Below are 15,974 nucleotides of genomic sequence, written 5' to 3' on the forward strand. Positions count from 1 at the left end.
TCATGTAGGCATGATCTAAGTGGAGTAATATATATTTTTTTGTAACGCCCCCTTTACCTGTATGCAGGGCCGCGGCTGGGAGCAGGGGCTGAGGCGGGGGGCTGAGGCCGGACCTGGGACCAGGGGCAGGGCTGGGTGGCGCTTCTTCCCCAAACCCCATGGGGGCTGGCCCGGCCCTCCCTACGCTCTCCCCAAATGTTCCTCTGTGCCCCCCCTGGGGGTCGCGCACCCCACAGTTTGGGGACTACTAATGTAGTTAAAATGCTGGCAGGTGCCTGGAGCCCTGTATCCATGAATGTTCCCAAGGGCAGAGCTGTGCAGGTGCGAGTGGTCATGGGGAATTTTAGAGGGAAGAAAAAAGGCTACAACCCACTGCGATGAAACCACTTGCTCCCTAGCACAGGGGAGAAGACTCTCAGGTGCATCTTGAATTGGTCAGAAAATGGCAAACATTTTAAGGGGAAAAACTGATTGAAAATTCATAACATTGGGGTGAGTTCTAGTGATGAGACGGGGCAACATTCATTTTTCACTATTGCTCTATGACATGTTACCAAGGCCCACAGTGCCTCTCCTGTTGCCCGGAGGGGTCAGCTCTGGGCATTAAGGACACGGGGAAGGGCAAAACTAACCAGCAGGTGGGTTTGGTTTTGCAAAGCTTTGCTGGGGAGGATTTTCTCTTTGCAAAACCAAAACTGGGGGGTAGGTCAGACCTGGCTCCCTGTTTTATCAGAGCCTCAAGAAGCAGGGCTCAGGGTTGCTGTATAATGGTAGAGAAAGGCCTGAATAAAGCCCTAGTTCAACCACAGAGCTCTGTGCTGCAGTGTGCAAAGTGCACAATCTTGTTGATTTCACTGGCAGTGGAAGGTTCTCAGAGCCCGTCAGGATCAGCCCATAGCATGGTCTTTCTGACCCCAGCGTCATCCTTGTAACCAGGGCCGGCTCCAGGCACCAGCATTCCAAGCAGGTGCTTGGGGCGGCAATCTGCAAGGGGCGGCAGTCCGTGTGTTTTTGCTGCCCCAAGCAGCCCGCAGATGGCGGGGGCAGTCCGTGTGCCATTAGGGCGGCACGGAAGTTTCCGCGGCAGTTTCTATGTTCAGCTGCCCACGGCAGCAATTCGGCGGCTTCTGTCTTCCGGCTGAAGACAGAAGCTGCTGCCGAATTGCCGTCGCCGCGGAAACGCGCCTGCCGCCCTAACGGCACACTGACTGCCCCCGCGCTGCTTGGGGCGGCAAAAACAGTAGAGCCGGACCTGCTCGTAACACACTCTTCTCTGGCTCGCTCACATGAGTGACACGGGCTGCTCATCTGCTAGCTGTCTGTGCATCACTAACGAAAGCGTTTGCTGCTGGAGAACACCCCGGTGCTTCGTGACTCCCTCTTCTTGATAGTAATTAGAGGCGCACTAGATGAAAAAGATTCATCTACTGGGCCAGGGGGCTGAAATCGACTGCTGTAGAGAATCCACGTAAGGTGGTCAGGGCAAGGTGAAGGAGACGAATTAGAGGCTGATATTTACGAGAGTGTTTTCATTGACAGATTTTTCTAAGAGAACTGGGGCTCTCCGGCACTGAAATCCTGCCCTAAGGAGCCCTTGTTTATTCACAGCGGAATACCAGCCTGGGAAGTTTTGATACGTCCAATTTTCTTCCTCACTGCAGTTTAAAAGGCAATTTGCAAGCAGCCTCTGATGTCTTGTCCTCCCTGAATCAAGACTGTCCTCTGTCACTTCTGCTGAGCCATTCATTTTCTAGCATGAGCATCCTTTCCCGGCGGCACAGGGCTGAGCATTCCAAAGCTGGCCGGGGGGCTGGATGGCCAGTCCCCCTTAAAATGCGTGGGGGACTCAGCCTCGGGGCTGACCTTGTGCTACCTTCCAGCTTGTGAAGTCACCCGCCTCTGCGCAGAGTTAGTGCACAGTGGGTGTAAAACACAGCCAGAGCAGCACGCCCAGTTTACACCCACTGTGCCCAGCTGGATGTGATGGGGCAAGGGCCGGGCAGAAGGAGGCTCAGGCCAGGTCTACACTGCCAGGGCCAGCTCCAGGCACCAGCGCAGCAAGCAGGAGCTGGGGGCGGCCCATGGAAGGGGGCGGCACGTTCAACTTTTCGGCGGCAATTCAGCGGCGGGTCCCTCAGTCCCTCTTGGCGGGAAGGACCAGTTGCTGAATTGCCGCCGAAGAATGAAGCGGTGGCGGTAGAGCTGCCGCCGAAGTGCCGCCGTTCGCGGCTTCCCCCCCCCCCCCCCCCCCCCCGCCGCTTTGGGCGGCAAAAACGCTGGAGCCGGCCCTGTACGCTGCAGCCCTAGATCGGTATAACTACGTCTCTCAGGGATGTGACAAATCCACACCCCAAATGATGTAGTGTCAGTATAACTGAGGATTTTTCAGCCCCTGAGCGACGTGGTTATATCGAGCTGACCCCTGTGTAGACAGTGCTATGTCGATGCTTGCCCCGCCAGCATAGCTACCACCTCTGGGGCAGGTGGGTTAACTACACTGAAAGCTGCATCAGGGTAGCTGATTCTCGTCCAGCTTTCACCCGTCTTACTGCCCTGTAACTCCCTTGGCTTTGGTGGCGTTTACACTGGGGTAAATGAGAGCAGTGTCAGGCACCTCCAGGAACAGCATGTACACAGGGAGGGGGTGGCGGTAGAGCCAGAACCCATTTGTGACAGGGTGGATGGATCCTGCAGGGACCCTAGCAAGCCAGGCAGTAAAGCCCGAGTCTCCACTGAAAGCAGCAATTAGGCTTGGCAGCATCCCCCTGAGGAACCTCCAGCTGGTAGGCAGCTAAGTTCTCTCGAGGGGAAAGCTGGCAACCCAGCAAGAAGAGGAGTAGGTTGTTGCAGCTGGGAGCTTGCATATTTAATAGCTCATGGGCATCCTACCCTATGTACCAGACACAAGGGCTGTGGCTACAAGGTGCTATCTGATCTGATCTGTGGCATGTTCTGGGACAGGTCTCCAGCCCTGGCTGAGTCCCCCTTGAATGCCACAGCAGCACACGGGGCTCTTCAAGCTATCCTAAACGGGCAGTGGCATAGAGGTTTATTCCACCTGCTCCCCCTCCATGTAAGGGGCAACCTGGGGTTGGTCAGGGTGGGGAGTGAGCATGATGAGGGGGTGTGTGGGGGGGAATTCTAGGTTGGCAGAGAGGTTCCCCAAGGACTGTGCTGATCAAAACCCAGGATGACACTTTCCTAAATATGGGGGGGGAGGGGGAAATGTCCAATTTTTTTAACCAAATGCAAAATGTTGACCCCCAAAATGGACTGAAATTGCAAATGGCAAAAATCTTTAAGCAGCCCAATCACAGAAACTCCTGCCGAGGCCAAGGGGAGTGGAGGGTGCTGAGTGCCTGCCCTGCCCAGGGCTGACGTTAGCAATAGCAGCGTGTGCAGTGGAAGGCGGATTGAAAATCAAAGGACACTTTGAACACTACAGAGCTGTATTTATATGCACCGCTCTTCAGAGGGCTCGAGATTTATCTCCATTCTGTAAGAGAACCTTATTAGAAGCTTGCAGATGCCCCACTCCTGAATAATGAGAACAGCCTTGTCTCAGCAAGATAAATTCAAATATAATGATGACATTGTCCTTCCTTATTATAACACTCAGTGAGCTCCTCATCTCACTGCTGTTTTACAGAAAGATTTTGACATGATGCTTCAGTGGCGGAACGATAATACAATGTGTTTTTTAATTGCCACCAAGTCTAAAATTAGCCCCTCTTCATGTTTCTAGCGGACTGAAGTAAAATGCTTTGGGGAAAATATTCAGAAATGTAATCAGTGATTTGGGGTGTCTCAGTTTTGGGGGCCCAATGTGAGGTCCCCAGGGCCTGATTTTCAGCAGCGTTGTGTGCTGTCATCTAAGATCAAAGTCAATGGGCACTGCAGGTGCTCAGCACTTCTGGCAGTCATGTCCCAGGTGCTGCGTGTTAAAAGGAATGCAGAATAATGGTCTAGAGATGTTGTTCTCCCGCCTCCGATAATACAAGAACAAGGGGCCATTCACTGAAAGTGGAAGGCAGCAAATGTAAATCTGATAAAAGAGAGTTATACATGTAACCCAGGATTGGAGCTCCAGCGTGCTAGGTGCTGTACAAAGCCAGAAAGCACTGTCCCAAAGACAAGCCACATATAAAGGATTGGAAAGAGCGAGACTGTCGGCTTGGTACAATTTGTGAGTACACACACACAGCCTGATACATTTGATACGTTTAACATTTGCACTGTCCCAGGAGCAGACCAACAGCCAGACTGTGATTCAGGGGCACAGTCTGCTCTCTAGTTCCCTCCTTGTTCTGGGGGAGAAGTCACCTGATACCCAGCACAGTTTACATCCCATTGTGCAAGCTCAGCTGCACTAGCTGGGGTGTTAGGGGTGGGCAGAGTCACGGCTCCGCCCACTCATTTCACATGCCCACCTGCATGTGCGGGGCAGCGGCCGCCCCATGGAGGCTGCTCTCCCCTGCAGTGTTGCTGCCCGTGGTGCAGGGAGCCTGTGCAGGGGAGTTGTGCTCTCTTTCTCCCACGCACAACTGTGTAGAAAGGACCCTAAATAAACCTTTAGCCTTGCCCCAGCTGCCCCGCAGCCTGGCCATTAAATGCTGGCTGGAGTCCTGCAGGCATCATGGCAGAGCTGGGCCCAGAGGAGATGGAGGGAAGGAAGAGGTGTGGCCTTACAGACCGGGCTGGGGATGGTGTTCCATGCTCAAGGAGCGGCGCGGAGGAAAGCATGGAGACATTGGCAGGAGGAGACAAGCAGGTGGCCGGGGTTGGCATCGCAGAGGGAATGGAAGGGCCGATGAGTGAGACAATAAGAACCAGAGGCAATAAGCCATGAATGGCCTTGGAGGTGAGGCCAAAAGGAAGGGCAAAACTAACCAGCAGGTGGACTTGTTGCTATGGAAGAAGAAGCGCTATTGGGACGGAGTGGGTGTGGTCAAAGCAGTGGAAAAAGAAGAGGATCTTTATTTCTGCTGAGGTCTGTGCCAAGGACGTGGCTTCACAGCCTGCTTTGTCAATAACAGAGATGAGAAATTGGGGTCCTCCTAGAGCAACTACAATGTAGGGCCTGAGTCCCCGCTCAGGTGGGCCTCGATCAGGAGTAGCTCTATTGTAGTTAGGGTGAGGGTGGGAGCCGAGTCAGGCCCCAGTGTCTATCCCGTCGTGGGCCATGATTGAAGTTGGTGCAGGAAACGCTCTCTCATGCTCTGCCATTGTGCTCGCTGACTGGCTCCTGCAGGGAGGAGCCTGTTGTGCTCCGTTTAATTTTCTCTTTCTCACTTTGAGCAGTGACATTTCCCTTTGTGCTGCTCCAACGCTCTTTCTTTCTCTTCTTCTTGCAAATAGGCTCGATTGTTTGCAGGGGATAGTGTTTGTATGGCTGGCTGGGGCTGTTCCCTTATATAAAAGAAGGAACCCACAGCAGATTATGCACTGTTAGATTAGTTTGTTTGTTCATGCACGTCGCACGTATGGCGTGAAATAAATACAAAATCTCAACTAAATCAATGAGAACATGTCAGGCAGCTGCCAGCTGCCCAGACGTGTCTGGTGAGGCGTCTGATTCAGTCACATGTCCCAGTTTCTGGGCCCTGTCAGCATCAGTATCACATCAGGCTAGGATGTATTTCTGTGTTTTGCCACCTTCTGGGCTGTGCAATGCCATGATGGGTATTAGGGGATATTTCTGTCTTGTGCTAGCAGTGGTTCTCCAACTTTTGTACTGGCGACCCCTTTCACATAGCAAGCCTCTGAGTGCAACCCCCCCTATAAATTAAAAATACTTTTTTATATATTTAACACCATTATAAATGCTGGAGGCAAAGCAGGATTTGGGTGGAGGCTGACAGCTTGCAACCCCCCATGTAATAACCTCGTGACCCCCTGAGGGGTCCCAACCCCCAGTTTGAGAACCCTGTGCTAGATGTAGTACAATGCTGGTTTCTGGGCCATGTGAATGTAAGTATAGTATAATGTCTCACTGAGGGGTGGCAGGTTTGTAGAAATTTTGATGAGTGCCCAGAACCGGCCCCCAACCTGCCTAAGGCTCTGGGAGGGAGTTTGGGTGGGGGGAGAAAGTCTGGGGTGCAGGCCCTGGGCTTGGGCAGGGGGTTGGGGTGCAGGAGGGGGTGAGGGGTGCAGGCTCTGGGAGGGAGTTTGGGGGCAGGAGAGGGTGTGTGGGAAGGGGGTTGGGGTGCAGGATCTGGGATGGAGTTTGGATGCTGGGTGCAGGCTCCAGGCTAGGGCAGGGGGTGGGTGTGCAGGAGGGGGTGAAGGGTGCAGGTGCTGGGACTGAGTTTGGATGCTGGCTCCGGGCTGGGGGCAGGGGTGCAGGCTCTGGGAGGGAGTTTGGGGACAGGAGGGAGTGTGGAGGGAGGGGATGCAGGCTCTGGAACGGAGTTTGGGTGTAGGCTCTGGGCTTGGGCAAGGGGTGGGGGTGTAGGAGGGGGTGAGGGGTGCAGGCTCTGTGAGGGAGTTTGGGGCAGGAGGGAATGTATGGGAAGGGGTTGGGGGTGCAGGCTCTGGGACACAGTTTGGGTGCTGTGTGCAGGCTCTGGGCTGGGACGGGCTGGGGGTGCAGAAGGGGATGAGGGGTGCAGGTGCTGGGAGTGAGTTTGGGTGCAGGCTGGGGGTGGGGGTGCAGCACTTACCTGGGGCTCCTAGGCACGGCAGGCCGGGGCCCGGGAGTCTCCATGTGCTGCTACCCCCAGGCACTGCCCCCGCAGCTTCCTATTGGCTGCAGGGGCGCTTGGGGCGGGACACAGACCCACCCCGCCCAGGGGCTGCAGGGAGGAGCCGGCAGCCACTTGGAGGGAGCAGGGAGGAAGCTGCTCAGCTCTGCTGCGCTGCCAGTGGTGAGTGGGGGTCCCGGGCTGTTTTAAATGGCCTGGGGAATGCGCGGGGGCCCCGGGGCAGAAGGCGGGGCCGAGGCAAAGACCCGGTCCCAAACATTGCTGGAGCTGGGCCCCGGGCCAGGAATATTCCTGGTGCCCAGGCACCACGGGCCCATAGGACTCGCCGCCCATGTATGCCACACTGTGTGATGCCGTGGTGAACCTTCACTGTCATGATAGTGCCACACAATGTGATGTCATGGACCTTCAGTGTCATGCCAATGCCACACTGTGCAATGCCAAGCCGTACCCTCAGCTCCAGATCAGTGTCAGTGCAGGTCCAAGTTCTGTGCCATACAAGTCCAGCGATGGGGATTTGCACAAAGATAGGTAGCAATAAATGAACATCAAAAATTTAGGAGCATCGGTTTGATTGGGTATCCCTGAAGCTTGAAAGTTGTCACTTTCTCCATGTATCTGCTTCCTGCTGGAAGAGCAACACATGATGAATGACACTGGTGTGCAGCTTCATTTACAACTATAATACTGAAGGATATGCCTGAGCTGACACTGGCTGGCATGGCTAGAGAAGGCGTCTGGCTGCCTAGACATGGTCTGGAAGCATCTTTACCATCATGCCCCTGAATATTTAGAATCCATTTTCTGATAGTACCTATCAATCTATGCCAGCTGCAGGGACTGACTTGAGTTGAACCAAGAAGGAAGGGACCTTATGGGCCCAGAACCGAGCCGTTGCTAGTTAAACCAGTTACTAAAAGAGTCCACCAGCTGGCTATATTGTAAGAATGCTTTCAGGACTGGATCGAAACTAGTCCAGCTGCTATGGTTGCAGTTGGTTGAAATGTTTCTGTTGAAACTCTTTTATTAATGGAAAACTGGGTTTTTGACTAGTGATTATTTTTGTGTTAAGTGTCCACTTTTGAGTTAAATTTAACCAGCTAGTTAATCTTTGCATCTCCCGAATGGCACAAAGCAGCCTGAGTGTACAGTATTAGTAAATCTGGCCCTTGGTATCTTGCAGAGACCAAATTACTCCATGGCATAAATAGATGGAACTTCATTTGAAATGCATGTGGGTTACATCTGTTTGCCTGAAGGCTGAATTTGATCCTTTGGGCCTGATTCTCACCTCACTTACACCAGAATTGGGCCAGACTCTGCTCTGCTTTACACTAGTGTAAATGCAGAGTAACTCCTTTGCAGTCAATGGAGTTACTCTGGATTTGTACTGCTGTGGGTGAGATCAGAATCTGGCCTTGTATTTCTAATGGAAGCTATCATTGTCTTACAAGTGCACATTGAATGAAGGTGAGAAGAGACCCTTTTAGATTTGGTGTTTTACAGAAATAAAATGGGACTCCTCTTCACTCAATAGTTTGAAATTCCCCAGGTACCTAAGTCTGCAGGTTAGATTTCCCTCATGAACAGCAGTTGTGAGGAGAGCCAGCGCTGTGTTGGAAAATGTTTGGGGGTGGGGGGGGAGAATGTTGGAGAGAGCGAGAGGGTTTCAGGAGAGATCCAGGTGAACAGATGAGAGGGGCCACTGACTGTCAGGGAAGGCTTAGAAGCAGCTGAGAGGATCCAGGACATTGGGGAGAGCCAGTGGAACGGATGGAGGATGTGAGGGAGCAGCAGGGAGTGTTTGTGTGACAGTAGCTGGAGCCATATGAGAGAGTTCTCTAAATATCTGCACAGCCCATTGGCCATTCTGGCTTTGCTGAGGGCTCAGCCCAACATTTCAATGATATAAGAAGTTTTTCAAACCCAAATATTAACAGGAACAAGTTGTGCAAGTCATTTTAAACTTTTTTTTCAGTGGAAAAAAGCTTTGGTAACCCCCAGACAGGCAGCACTGTGCTACAAATGGGAGCCAGAAAATGAAACTGATGAGAAAGTGACTGTACTGAGGTGAAACTGATTAGTTCTATTTGTAATGCCCAGCCCCAATGTAAAACAAAAATAAAAACCATAAACTGTGAAAATTAAACTTCCTTGGGGCACCACAGCTTTGGTAAGTGGATCCCACGTCCCAAGCCACGTACCTAAGAGGATGCTACATGCCTCCCATGAGGCCCAAATGCGCTGCTTCCTTTCTACAGCCCCCTTGAGGAGGCAGGGATTAGCCTTGGAAACAAATGCTGCACTCAGCTATAAACCAGCACCTGTGTCTGGGCAGAGACAGACCCGAGATTAGTGCAAGGGACTGATCGGGGGCCTCTCCCCCCCCACCCATCAACAGCACAGCGTGTGGAGTCCGCAGCACCCAGATGGACAGAGGGATGCTCTGTAACCCAGTCCATGCAGCCCCCAGCCCCAGGCTGTTAGCCCCAACCAGGGGCCGTCCCGCCCCTTGCTGGTCATGGGTGCTTGGATGCAGTGTGGGCTCCGAGGGTGAATCCCAGTCTCTGTGATGTCCATCACCGTGCTGGTCAGGACTCCAGTTCTGAGTGGAGGCTGTTCCTGCAGCCTTGCTGCGTCCATGCCCTTGGCCTGCTCCTTGGGCCAATTCCCTCACCCCGGGTTCCAGCTGTGTTTGGGCCTGCTCCCTCCATCAGCTCCGGTGAACATGTGCTCCAGCCTCAGCATGTGTCTCCAGTCCAGCCCCTATGCCAGCTGATTGACCCAGCACCAGTCACCTGGCCAGTAACCAATCTCCTACCCCTCTTAGACAGGGCTGACATCTTGCTCCAGACTGGCCTCTTTCCTCCAGCGAAAGGCAGGCTGGCAGCAGGACCTCAGGGGTGAGTTGTCCTCCCAGTGCTTTATCCAGCATCGCTCTGGGGCCAGCTCCCCTCTCTGCTTGCTCCCTGTCAGCCAGGGCTCCTGGGAGTGGGTTTGGCCCTTTCATTCTGCTACTGGTCTGTGCAGTGGGGGGCTCCACACACGGTGCTGTGTGATAATTGTCAGTGTGAATATCAGGTAACACTCAGGGGAGGATGTTTGATCTGAAGTGTGATTTTTTTTATGTTGACAGTGCCCTTGTAAAATTAAGGCTCCCTAATCTTAAACCTCCATGAACTCTGAGGTGTTTAGAAAGGTTAATGAGCTTCAGAAGGAAACTAAGGAGTTGCTCAGCACACTTGGAGGCTGGGCACTCCTTTGATCACCCTCATGTATCCTAAATTCACACCCATCTTTTCCATCAGCTCTAGAAGCCTCCAGATTCATCTCAGTCCCAAACATCCATTGCAATGAATGGGGAAAATGTGATTCTTCACAATGAGCAAGGAGAACTTTCCACTGCAGAAACTGGCCAACTGCACATGATTTTCAAAGGAGCCTAAGGGAGTTGGTGCCCAGATGCCACTGAATATCAATGGGAGATGGGCATCCAAGTCAAGTAGGCACCATTGAAAATCTCAGCCATGATTAATAAGGACCAGCAACTCACTGGAGAATGCAGGAGCAATCCTGCACTAGCAGGGAGATGGCCAAACTGATCTAGTAGATCTTCCCGTTCCTTTAACATGTGAAAGCACTCGGCTTCTAGTCAGTGCTTCTCTTTGATCTGCTTCTCTGCAGAAAGTCTTGCTATTTGAAACTCTCTTACAGTGAACTCAGTGCTTTGGCTCAGTTTGCCTACCCAGCTATGTTCCTGCTGTACTTTTCCAAACCGTATGCTGCTAGGACGTTGGCATGCGCTTGAGACCAAAGGGACAAGGCAAGGGCATTGTGTCTAACTAAGGGAGTTGAAAGCGGCTACACAGATCATAAAGAGGAGCAGTTTTGTTTTGTTTTGCATCATGAAGCCAGGAGTTCCGATGGAAAGATATTCCTTAGGTTGTGTGAATGGTTTAGAAGCTTATCCTGAATTCTTTCCCGTGTAATTATCTACAGTATTATCATTGTGAAAATGAAAACATTAAAAAAAAAAGAAGAAAACTCATTAATTCTGAATATTTGGTTTCCTCTTAAATGATTTGCCTATTGATTTCCTCCAGTCTAAAAGCCCTCCAATGCTATCGGCTAGAAAGTGATAATCTGATTATTTAAATGAATAAAATGGCTGCATTTTATTTTATTTTAGTTCCATTTAAAATGTTACTATAAAATATCTTTCAATGGGCCATTTTTCTTATGGCCTTTTCCCTGCATGTTCCTAATTATGGCCATAATTAATTTTAATGAGTCACCCACCATCAATTCTACATTAATTTGTAATATGTTCTGCAGCTGACTTAAAACAAAACAAAACAAAAGAACCACGAGAAATGCCTTCCTTAGGCTGCCTTTTTAATAAAACCAGTCGATTACTTCAGAAATTGGCACTCAGCCTGAATGGTGCGAAATTGCGTGGTCCTCAGTCAAAGTAGATTCTGTCTGGCCATTGATGGATTGCATCATTCATAGCTTTTACAATCCTAGTAAAAGAGGTCAATCTGTCTGTATTGAAAAATCTAAGTTTCTTGTTATATTTCGTACTTCTACTAACCATATGCATGGAGCCAAAGTGATACTTCAGCTTCCTTGGCAAATCACCCTTCCAAGGCCAACAGCCCACACCCGAGTGCTTGGACAAACTTTGGCCTCTGGGGAGAGCAGCTGAGAAAGCGCTGCACAAAAGAGCAGAAGGGAGAGAAAGAAATAACAATGGGGCTCAGGTGGCTGATCGGTTCTTTCTCTGTATTCAGAATAATGTGAAGGTGAAGTGCAGAGGAAACAAAATGGTGTGTGCCCTTTATTGCTCCTCTAGCATGTGATAAGCTGAGCTGAAAGCTTTGGCTATTTTTTCTTTTATTCTTTCTCCCTGTTTCCTTTGACAGTAAGACTAGCAGGTCTTGACCTGCCCTTTCCTCTTTGGAGCCCCTGGAGTAGGACAGTGACATCACAATAACTTGAGTTCAAAAGTGCAGCTTGCACTGTTCTCAGCTGAGGTAGGACTGGATTCAGGCCTGCATCGGAGCTGTGCTCAGCAGAGCTGGTGTGTGCAAAGGTGGCATTAAACTATTGTCTTGCCATGATCTCGAGGCCAGCCAGCCTCACCACTTGGGTTCCTGACATAGAATAAAGCAGGCCCTATGGGGCATACTTTCTTCTTCGGGCTCCTGAGGATGGCTGGAGAGCAGTTCATGGGAGCCCTCAAACCTTCTCCAGACAGGTGACTGGAACCTGATGGGGCTCATGTGAGGAGAGACCTTCTCCTGAGATCCCGAGTGCAGGCCGCTTCTGCTGGGGAAGGAAATTCTAGGAGCTAGATGCTCAGCTGGTATAAATCGGCATAACTCTACAGACTTCAATGGGGCTACGCTGATTTCCCCCAGCCAAGAATCAGAGCCAGTCCTGGGAAGGCAGGCTACCCCTATTGGCACAGCTGTCTCCAGTCCTGACTGGACCCTAGAAGTGCAGGTGTGAGTGAAAATGAAAAATAAGTCACATGACTCGCCTTGGATGCCCTGCTCCAAAGTCTGAGGTGTTGCCTGAGGGGACTAGACGAGAGATGCTCTTAACTAACAGTAGGGGCTGCAGAAGCTACATGTCAAGTCCATCGTTAGTTTTTCCTCCCTACAGCTGAAGGAGACCCATCCCATCTCACTAATCCCACCTCCCACTAACCCCCACTAAGCACTGGAATAGACTGCTCCTCCCCTCCTTTCCCTGCTAATCAGCCAACAGTCTCAGCCCCTCCTACTTCCACTCCACTCCCCTACAAGCTTCTTAGCGATGCCAGGCCTGCCCTGCCTGGATATTTCAACATGACCCATCTCCCCACTACTGCTTCCCAAGGGTCCTGTATTGCCCAGCTGCCGGAAAGCTGCTCTTCCTCCCTATTTGAAACAGCCTCCCTTTCCTGCAGTGGCCGCAGGACACCCTAGGAAGCTGGCCTGTCTCTGGGGATTCCGGCCTGGGGATTTGTCAGTTTCTCAGTGATTAAATAGCTATGTGAGCGTTCTAATCCTGGCCAGCCAGCAAACAGTATGGCTGTCTTAGGCAGTCACCAGAGCACCTGTGTGGTGTCAGGAATGAGGACTTGCAGCTCCGCGTGCCCAGTCTCAGGGCAGCCTATGCACACAGCTGAACCACGGCGCAGCTGCCGGATTGGTCATTCCACCTGATTGGCCCAGGAAGTCAGTAAGCCTTCTCTTAAGGCTCTCTCTCTGGCTGCTCAAGGTGCATGCCGTGATTACTCCTGTGTCTGTCCTGCTCCTAGCCTTGTTCCTGGCTCTGATCCTGCCTTGCTCCTGTCCTGCCCAGACTGCTCCAGCCCTGCTTCTCTCCTGGCTTTCTGACTCCAGCTCTAACCCCTTGGCTCTGGTTCCTGGCTTCCTGCCTCCTGCTCTGATGGGTGGCTCCATCTCCCGACACCTGCTTCAACCACTAGGCCTGACCACCCACATCCCGGTTCATGACACATGGGAAGTAAGGTCACTTGCAAAGCAAAATAAAGCTTCTCAAAAGAGCCGTGAACCTGATCATTAAAGTCAGCAGCAAATTTAAGAGCAGGGTTGGCAGGAGGAACAAGAGGGGAGGGGAGCAGCAATGAATCCTAAAAGCAATCCTAGATGTTTGTGAGGCCAGCTGAGGACAAAGGGAGATGCTCAAGGGCCGTGGTATCAGTTATAATTGATTTGAGGGATGGGATATGTCAAGGTGAAGGGATGTTATGCTGGAGTTGAGACGAGGCAGTGAAATGAGTTGGGCCTTTCTTCCCCACCCACTGACAGCAGTGCTGAGATGTATGGTGTGCTTTGTCATTTGCTGCTTGAAATTACTAGCAGGATGGCTGGAAATATCGCTCCTGAACATGCCTCATGGTCCCAGTGCTGAACTCCCTCCCATCCGTAGTCTGCACTCATTAAAATCACTCCCTTGACAGAACAAAATCAAATCTCATCAGGAGAGAGCCCAAGGGGTCAAAATGAACTAGCCCTCCACATTTCTCATCCCCACCCCCAAAGCAGAACCACCGTAGCTGGCTAGATACATCTGCTTATCTCATCCTCTGCAGTGGCTCCAGCATGTTCTAGAACTAGATGAGATAGACACATTGCATTTATCCCTGGTGTAATTCCTCAGCAGCCAGTGGAGTTTCTCCAGAAATGAATCTGAATCTCTGCTTCTTCACTGTGCTGGTTTTCTGTAGAGAATCTGCCTCTTCCAATCTACTTTAAGTGACTGAAAACACCCTATTCTTCAGATGGGGTCTCCAGTGATACATAAAGGGCACAGTCTCAGCTGGAATTGGACCCAGCTAAGCTCCAAGTAGTCTCCAGTGACTTGGGTTCAGCTATTGTTGGTTCTGGAATCACTGTGCCTTAGAAATAGCTATTTGCCTGTGGGAAGGTACGGTGTGTGCCAGATCTGAATATGCTTTTCTGAGTCATCTGTTTTAATAAAAAAAAAAAATCTCTGTCCAAAGTTTACGATGCCCTGTCTTTTAGAGTCTCATCAGCCTTGATCTTCTCTTTCCTGTGATCAACAAATGTATCCATATTCAATCCCATTCATTTACTGGTGAAAATCGCTGCTATGGAAAGAGGAAAAACAAAACAAAATAAATGACAGCAAGTCCCTTTATACCAGGATTTCTTGATGTTGATCCTTAATGACAACAGCCAAAGTTCTCCTTTAATTCAGGTATGAAAATGTTTGCATAGTTCCCCCTAGTAGTTTTCCTGTTCATGTGACTCTAGTTTCCAGCCTTTCTGAGAGTTCTACAGTAATGACCTTCACCATCACACTGTGCGGTAGCAGGCTGCAGCGGTTTGGACTATGAATGCAGAATGCAGTCTCTTTCTTGCTGGCCTAACATGGAAGTGCTAACCTGCCACAGGAAAGATGGTTGTGCCAATATTTCCGCCTTGGCTGTAAGTGCTGTATCTTGCAAGAATTCCAGCCGGATTGGAGACCTCCAGGATGCTGATTGTTTGGATAATGAGGGGATAAGCATTATTTTATCTGGCCTGAGTCACCCAAACTTTACAAAGTCAGCTTATTAGTCAAAGCTTGTACACACAAGCTCTGAGAGGAGTTGAAGGTAGGAATAATTCCCAGGGCCCGGGCATATCTTTTTCTAACTCTGGCTAATTAAAATAGCTCTTATACATGTATGGGAGCAGAGCCTCAGCTAGTGTAAATCAGCATACCTCCACAACGTAGCTATGTTGACTTTCACCAGCTGGAGGTCTGGCCCATTATCTCAGTTACAATGATGTACATCTGGAGTAATTCCATTGGTTTCAGTTTAGCGCCTCTGGATGAAATTTTGTGTTGAGCATTTAAGTGGTGCAACTCGGGGGGAGGTGGCTTTAAGCCACCTTTGTCCCTTTCCAATCTTGGTCTGCTCCTGGCATAATTTCTGCAGCTCTGGGCTCTGTTTAAATTATGGCAGCCTCCCTGGGCTGCCCTATGAGCCACAGCTCCAGCCAGATCTTTTGCAGCGCTGGTATGGGTCAGCTCCATTAAACCTTGAGCTTCTGACAAAACAAGCACTGCCTTCCAGGCCTCCGGAGGCCTCGCTCTCTCTGTCCAGGTTAGTAATAGGTACACACCGACACCCTGAGTCCTTGGAATGTTCCCTGTAGTGTCCAGCCCTTGTTCCATTGGACACTCACAGAATTACCAGGCTGCTGTTCCCACAGGAACTGTACACCACAGCCTACTAGTTCTGCCTTCAAACACAGCTCTGCTGAATACACAGCACGTAGGTATAGTTATAGTGACAACAAAAATAAGCAAAAAAACCCGAGTCCTTGTGGCACCTTAGAGACTAACACATTTATTTGGGCATAAGCTTTCGTGGGCTAGAACCCACTTCAGCAGATGTATGAAGTAAAAGATACAGGATTTATTCTTTTGTGTAGCGACTGTCTGGTTTGGCCAATGTACATGGCAGAGGGGCATTGCTGGCACATGATGGCATATATCACATTGGTAGATGTGCAGGTGAATGAGCTCCGATGGTGTGGCTGATGTGGTTAGGTCCTATGATGGTGTCCCTTGAATAGCTATGTGCAGGGGAGGGATAGCTCAGTGGTTTGAGCATTGGCCTGCTAAACCTAGGGTTGTGAGTTCAATCCTTGAGGGGGCCATTTAGGGATCTGGGGTAAAAATCTGTCTGGGGATTGGGTCCTGCTTTGAGCAGGGGGTTGGACTAGATGAGATTCTATG

Source organism: Terrapene carolina, unplaced genomic scaffold (genome assembly GCF_002925995.2).
Source record: "Terrapene carolina triunguis isolate 2854851 unplaced genomic scaffold, T_m_triunguis-2.0 Scaffold838, whole genome shotgun sequence".
NCBI lineage: Eukaryota > Metazoa > Chordata > Testudines > Emydidae > Terrapene > Terrapene triunguis.